This window comes from Phalacrocorax aristotelis, chromosome 1 (genome assembly GCF_949628215.1).
Source record: "Phalacrocorax aristotelis chromosome 1, bGulAri2.1, whole genome shotgun sequence".
NCBI classification, from domain to species: domain Eukaryota; kingdom Metazoa; phylum Chordata; class Aves; order Suliformes; family Phalacrocoracidae; genus Phalacrocorax; species Phalacrocorax aristotelis.
In genome coordinates this window covers 94,587,421-94,595,156 of record NC_134276.1, presented here as the reverse complement: position 1 = coordinate 94,595,156, position 7,736 = coordinate 94,587,421, and positions in this window count along the sequence as shown.

The following is a 7,736-nucleotide window of genomic DNA, read 5'->3' as shown; positions in this document are numbered from 1 at the left end:
TTGCCCCTGGATGGTTCCTTGCTGCGGGGACAAAAAAATTCTTGATTTTTTGCAGCTTTACTTCTGAAGTTTCAGCAGCTTTGTCCGAAAAGCCAACTGTGTGGAGGCAGGAGGGAGTGTGTGGTGGACAGATGTCCTTCACCCTGTTTCCCTTTGGAGCAGGTATGTAGTATCTGGCTTTTATCAGTAATGTCGATACAAATATGCTTTTCATAACTTTCCCTATTTCTCAGCAAATACCTTGATTTAAAAGGCAAGTTTCTAGCTGTTCTGTAGGCAGGCAATTCTGATGGCTTGTGATGACTTTCCTGGTTACTATAAAACTATGCAAAGTGTCCTCTCTGAAGGGAGTGGAACAGAAAGACATTTGTGACTAAGTATAACTACCATAACAGGATAAATTAAGATCACCAGCATTTACAGAGAGAGGGTTGAGGACTTGGAAAAGATAAGAGGTCAGAAAGCAGAAAAATACGCAAAGATCGTATCTAGATTATTCCAGGAGAAGCATTATTACATCTCCAAATGATACGAGTTTTGACACACAGCAAGAAAAAAGGAGCCATACAATTTTCTAATCTTCGTCTTTAGCAATAAAGTGACAATTAACCCTGCACATTTGCCAAGTCACTCAAATTGGTTTGTCGCACTCTGTGGTTTCTCTTTTTTTATTGTTTTCTTTCTTTGTAGTTCTGAATACGAGCGCCACATTTTGTCATGGTGTCCCTGGAATACCTGGACATCTTCTTAAGGTCAGTAGGTAATTTACAATTACCTTGGGAGGAATGAGATAATATCTTCTTCTGGAAAGATCAATGTAAGCTGTTAAAAAGCACCTGTGAGACCCTCCGTGTCCATGATTTTCTGTCAAAAAGCGTGGTGGAGCAGCACCTTAAAATTTGAACACCAGAGCACTCGATACTGTTTCCACTTTCCTCCTTTTCCTATCTTGAATGTGCCGTGATTTGTTTTCACTAAATTTCTCCTAAGGCTGCCCTGAAGCAAGTGCAGGCAGAACTGGGGGTCCTGGTCTGTTCTCCAGCACTGGCAGAAGTTACCTCTTGTCATGGCAGGTTTATAAGTGCTCACATAAGAAGTAGGGGCAAGCAAGTGAATTCCAGCTTTTCTGTTATGCAGATGCAGCTATCTGCTTACGTGACAGATGCAGACTCCTGACTGACACATAACTGTCTGCTTATTGTGCAATATTTTCAGGGACTCCTGAATGTCTTTGGCTTATGGATAGAGGGATCGGGAAAGGTTAGGTGTGAGACAGCTGATGGACTATGGACAACACAGATGCTGCCAAGGGAAGCCAGGATGTGGAATGTCCACTCCAAAGGAAAGTGATATTACATTAGTGTGGTGCAACAGTGTAGGATGAGGCGAAGCACCATAGGAAGAGGGTCGTGTCAGGGACCTGCTAATTCTGTCATTAACTTCAGGGTACAACTGGCAGGACCTGATTCCCAGTGGGAAAGAAGATACCCTGGGAGACCCAGAGGAATCCTTACTTTATATGGTATAGAGGAAAAGGGACAATGTGAAGAGAGTCACATAGGCCATGGTCAGCCCAAGAGCTCTTTGATAAACAGCCACACTCGAGGTGGCAAAATGACACCATGCACACAGTGAAAGGAACTTTGACATACGCTGCATGAATTTTGAGCCAATGTGTTTTCTCTTGATGTGGTGCCTAGTTTCCTTCTCTTCTAAACAATGACTCCTCTTCATGCCTCCAGAAAACAAAAGGATCGATTTTTAAAGTAGCCATTTACTTTACGACAGCATGCTAGTGATAAATAGAGAAAAAATTAGAACAATTTAATAGTCAGCATGTTTTGGCAAATAGAATTAAGCTGTATAAAGCAGTAACGTTTAAAAACCAATTCATTATGGATAAAGTATACTGACTGAAAATCTTGAAACAACCAAAGAAACAAGAGTGATACTTAAAGCATAACTTGTGCCCACCTCAGCAACAGTATAGGCAGAGATCTTGATTTCTAAGGACAGGCTGTTGCACATTGCATACAGGTATCTGTTACACGAACATGCAGAAGATGCAGCTGCAGCTTAGAGACCCAGCTGCTGTTTCTGGAACAGGGTCCTTCCCTGTGCTGATGGGGAAGGGAGTGGATGTGAACGGCTCACTCAGACACTGCTTGTTTCTTGGATGAGCTGAGAGGTGGACAAGAGCAGCTCTTCTTCCCTTGTGGAGGATTTTTTGCTTTGCGCCCACATTCCTTCCTTCTGGAAGAGCAATCTCAGCACTCTTTCCTGGAGACATCCTTGGCATATCCTTCTCAGGTCCCTTCAGTGAGCAGTCTCGTTTCCTCCACAATCATACGACAATTTCCTAAGCCATTGTGTGTGAGGAACTCCGTTCCTCTAAATGGAGGAGCAGCAAACAGTTGGGGACGCAATCCATGTCCATCTTACCAGCCATAACAAGCACTGCCTGCTAGGCCCTAACACACCCTTCTACCCTTCCTAGGGTCTTTACTGCTTGGACTCAGGGCCAGCTTATGTAATGGGTGCAGGTGTCACATCTTGAAACAAAGAAGTGTTTGAGAAAACACTGTGTAAAGCCTTGGTGGGAAAGGCTGCCCTTCTCTCAGGAGGTGCTTTTAAGCTGAGCACTCTTCCTGCGCTCTCTGCCTGAGCTACACTGCAGCTACGTCGCAGCGTGCCCGTGCCCATGCCTGTGCTCCAAGCTGGCCAACTCCCATAGATGGGCTCAGGTCAAGGAATGCAAGAAGCATATGCAGCTTGTTTGCAAAGTCTCTCTGGCATTGGAAACAAAGCACCATACGCTCAAGCAGCAGGAGCAAAAGGACGAGCTAAGGCAAAGGGAGTTGAGAGCAGAAGGGCAAGGGGGGGCACAGGAAAGGCACCAGGACATCTTGCTTCATGCTCCCCCATTGCTCCCCCCATTACGGGACACTGGTGGATAACGCATGGCTACCTCTTCTCCCTGCAGCTCCAAGGGGGTGCCTCTTCCTCTTCACTTCCTGATATCTTGCCCCCGAGGTGGCTACTGCTTATAGGCATCTTCCCCCCTCTCTTATTGCTTTTGGCCACCATCACCCCCACCTGTCTTTGCCTTACAGTCTCTCCTAGGCCCTGGCTGTGTTAGCTGCCTGCTGAGCCCACTGCGCAGGGGAAACCAATAGAAGTATCAGCAACAAGCATCACGGCAAGGAGATCGGGTCCTGTATGTGTGCCATTGTCCCCAGCACAGAGCACGGCAGGCGAGTCTCGGTGCCACTGTCACTGACGCATAAGGCTCGAAAGTTGCCTGAATCACTGGCCCTTCACGCTGGATCTGCTGGAACTAGATTTAGACTGTAGATACGCAGATTCTTAATTAACACAGAATCAACTAGGGCTTTCCTTTTCTAACATGTATGGCTGAGACTGATATTGTTCTGTAATGGTTGATTGCCTTTGAAATGTATGGTTCTTTTACATGTTTGGCCTGAATTGTGTATATTTGTTAATGTTTCCTTTTTTTTACTGGCAACCAACAGAACTACACCTGTATTAGGAACTGAGATAAAGGGTTGATTGTCTCATTTGAAATAATTTTTAGTGATCTGAAAGTCACTTAATCCCCAATCTCACATGGCAAAAGGAAACATGAAAAAAAGGGCTGCATAAACATCAGCACTATAACACACTGGAAATCATCTCTGAAGACCTGCCTATGCTGTCCAGCTTCTCCTGGGGCTTCTGACCTGGTGCATGAGAGTTGCAGATCAGCACCAGAACATCCCACGTCTTCCTGCCATCATGCTGGCCTCATGGATGAGGGAAGCAGAGTGTGCTGTCAGTCCATGGGAGTCACTGCAGGCATCCCAGTGGCAGTTGTGTGAATGTCCCCTTTGGGGAAGAAGAACTCAGCAAGTCTCTTATTCATCACTTTGGGGCCTGAGAGCCTGCAGGCTTTAGAAAATGAAGTTAGTCTGTCTCTTCTCTTTTCCCATTTCAGGGAAGCAGTTTGCTTGTTTTCCTCCCACCTTGCATTTTATGGTCATCTCCAAGTCCCAGCTCAGCCTGCAGACATGTGCAGGATCTTTTATCCCAACGGCCGCCTTTGGGGAGGTTGTCACGTCACAGTTGCAAAACGTACATAAGTGAAGGAGCCACATGGACTGCACAAGTCACACAAAGCCAAACTAAATTATATACTTTTTTTTTTTACTGGGTTCTGGTGACTTTGGAAGCACAGCAAGGGCCTCTGTAATACTGATGAATTACTGATAGCTATTATTCCTGTGCAGGAGCAGGACAAAAAAGACGCATGATAGGTGCACCGTGGAGGTGGTACGAGAGGGAAAGAACGTCACCATTTCCGTGCAGGAATGAGAGAACCAAGTACACCTTTCAGGGTCATGTTTTTATGCAAGATTTGGTTTTTAACACCTGGGTAACACCACTGACATTCAGCTCACTGCTGTAGTCAGTAAAATATTATCAAATAAAATAAGGAGTTCTACATTTACTTTCTCCTGAAGATTTTTCTGTCAAATTGGGTCAACTTCTAAGTAAAGAAAGAGAGCATTTTAATCTGTCTGCACTGAAAACCTAGCCTGGAATTTGAAGATTACTTTTCTGCTTAGAAATGTTGTGGACTCTGAATTTGGTGAGCCGTGTGGTTGGTGCATAAGATCTAACAGTAAATAATCCAAAACCTGATTATTTCTGCTTTGCTTAGTTTACTATTATTTTAGCAAATGTTTGCTTTGGTGGGTTTCGGAGGTAATATGGGCAGATAAAAGCTCCATAAAGATATTTTTGCCAACATGAAAACAAAAAAAAATAAACCAACATCTCCTCCCCAGTTTTTTTCAGCAGTGGCATTTGTCACCTATATAAAAATACTGTCTATTATAGACTGAACACAGATCATAAAACTGCTCTACTCAGATCTGCAGGGGAATCAAACAGATGGCAGAACCCACTGCAGTTTGGATGAAGATTTCATAGCTAGATACGCAAGAGAGTAGTAAAGTGCTTTCAAGGTCAGCAATGAGGTGAAAACTGTGGCCAGATTTTCTTCTGCTAGGAGCCCATGCAGCCTTTCTCATACATTTAAAGGAAATGCACCGAACCCAGAAAATCCTTCACTACCAGGAGGAAATGGCCTCAGTGCAAGATGATATTGCAACAGGGGGAGAATTTGCTTGCTTTACTTGCATTTTTCAAATGGACGTTCCACAATTTTTTTCAAATAGCTGTTCATGTCTGTAGATGAGTGACTCACATGTGTGTGCGTATTTGAGCACGTATTTTTTTTTTAATTCAGTCAGGTCTGCAGGTAGCCATACAGCAGTTTGTAAATAATATTAATTGTGAATTTTGGCAGCAAAAATGATTCTCGAATAATGGTTATTGTTATTCAATTAGTTCTGGGCCCAACACTCATCGAGAGCTGTTGGCAGATTATTTTTTCCTCTATGCTTGTGTCTTTTATGCCCCCACAAATCTCTGAATCAAGTAGTTGCAGATTTAAATAGAAGATTTCCTCCCTGATTTGTTGTGTTCTTTTAAAAATAAAAGCCCCTAGCAATCTAGCTTGTGATATCCATCAGGCTCAGCTACACAGATCTGGAGGCTGTATTTTTCTCTTGTTTATGTCATTAGTCTGGTTTTAGCTGATTTTCACTTCCAGATGTCTCTTGTGCGTGTTTTTTTTTCTGGTTAACAGGATATAAATTACCTTGATAGGCCAGAGCTGTTTGCTCTGTTTTACTTGTTTAATTTCTGGGTACATTTTACAGAGCCTGATCCCTCATCATCACAAAATAGCTTTTACTGCCTTACAGCACAGGCTTCACTATGGTTATTTAGTGGCATGAAATACGCACAACTGACTGAAGAATCAGGCTTGTAGTCTGAGTGCTCATCTCTTCTTTCATTAAAGGGGCACGAAGACCTGCTCTGGTGAGGGTTGGATTCAGCTCCTGGACCATGAAAAATACGAAGACTCCAGTTTAGCACGGCTGGAAGAGTGGATGTGTGGGTTACTGCTACAAAGGATGACTCCTACTTGCTAGATCAGGATGTTATCTTCAGAAAACAAAGCTAAGCTGCATCATGTTTAGTATCTCCCTTCCGTGAAAGTCAAGGGTTTTGGCTTTACTCATTATCAATGAAAGACATGTTGTACAACAGATTTAGTAGACCTGCAGTGGGGTGGCTGCCAAGAAAATCAGTCCTGTGCTGCATCATCTTCTGCTGAATCACTTCTGGTTCTGAGGTTTCCCTCTAGGGAGTGAGAACAGTGCCAGGGTCCAGGTAGCTCTCCCAAGTTTTTTCCTGCAGGAGTTTCTGTAGAAGGGTAGTTGGGGTGCAGAGGTGTCAATTATGCCTTAGTGGACTTGAGCAGATCCCCACAACACTTCTTCAGTTGTGGGTGAGCTAGACGCCTTTGCATATGGATATTTAGTTGCTGGGTTATATAAAGCACTGCAGCAATCAAATATTTCCTGCTGCTTTTCCAAAGAACTGCTGCAGGGACACTCACGCATTGCATACAGGGATTCCAGGGCATGTCGTACTTTTCTCTGGAGGCTTTGAAAACTTAAAGAGGTGATCTTAGTAAAAGTCTGGGAACTGGTCCTCAAGTACAAAATTTGAGTGGCAGGGACAGCCCCTGCCCTGTTCCATGCTGCCATTTCCCCATTGCTAGGAGGGGAACTAATTCAACTATAGGCAGTCAAAAAGAATAGAAATGCTTCTAAAATTTTCCAAAGCCTTCAAAAATATGCAGAGCCATTACTACTACTTCTCTAACCAAAAAGGCCCTGATTCAGGGGCCTGCTCTTTGTGGTTGCCATCTCCAGACAGTTCTTGGTGGGACAAGTCAGCTTACAGCAACATTTTCTTCATTTAGGGACCAGCTGCAGGTCCCTTCTTGGGCACCTCCTTCGTGCTGACCAGTCCAGCCAAACAGAGGTTGAGAAAAACAGTCACAAAGCAGCTGATGCACATACTAACTGTTATCACTGAGGTTGCATATCAATTGTTATTCAGACTTGCATTGTCAAACACACTATTTTTGTTTTTATGCTAGTCAGCCAAGGTCTTGAGCTCATGCTGATCAAGGATCGTGAAGGAGACTATGCAGCAAGTCAGTGAGATTTGTATGCTGAAAGTCACTCACGCTTTGAGAGCCTGCCAAAAACAATGTTTCAGAGGGCATGTGTAACACTGCCAGAATCAAGCTGATGAATGGCTGTATCATTGAATTTGGATACAGAATGAGGGTCAAGTTCAGAACAGTCTAGCAGTAGGCTATTCACACAATCTAAGCAGGGTGGGACCAGGGCATTTTCTAATCAAGACTTATTAAAAAGACATTATTTAGCTCTGTTTTATTCTAAAGTGCAGTAGAGGGAGGGCAGAGAAGGATTCAATCTGCAAGGTAGATTACAAGGCAAGATTACGGCCATACAGCGCCAGGTTTATCTCAGCATTTGGGAGTTTCCTCTGGTTAGGCACAGTAAAACAGGGAAGGGGAACACTGATGGTCTCTTCTGGAACCTGTACACCTCATTCCGTGCTTCTGGGCTGGACCACAAACACCTCGTCTCTGGTCAAGGTCTTCATCACATCTCAAGGATTACTCCTCTTCCTCACCACCACCAGTCATCAGTCATGTGGGTCTGGGCTTGAAGTGTCGGCTGCTTTGTTCCCTGGCCTCCCCATGCTTCCTCACGTTCTCCCAA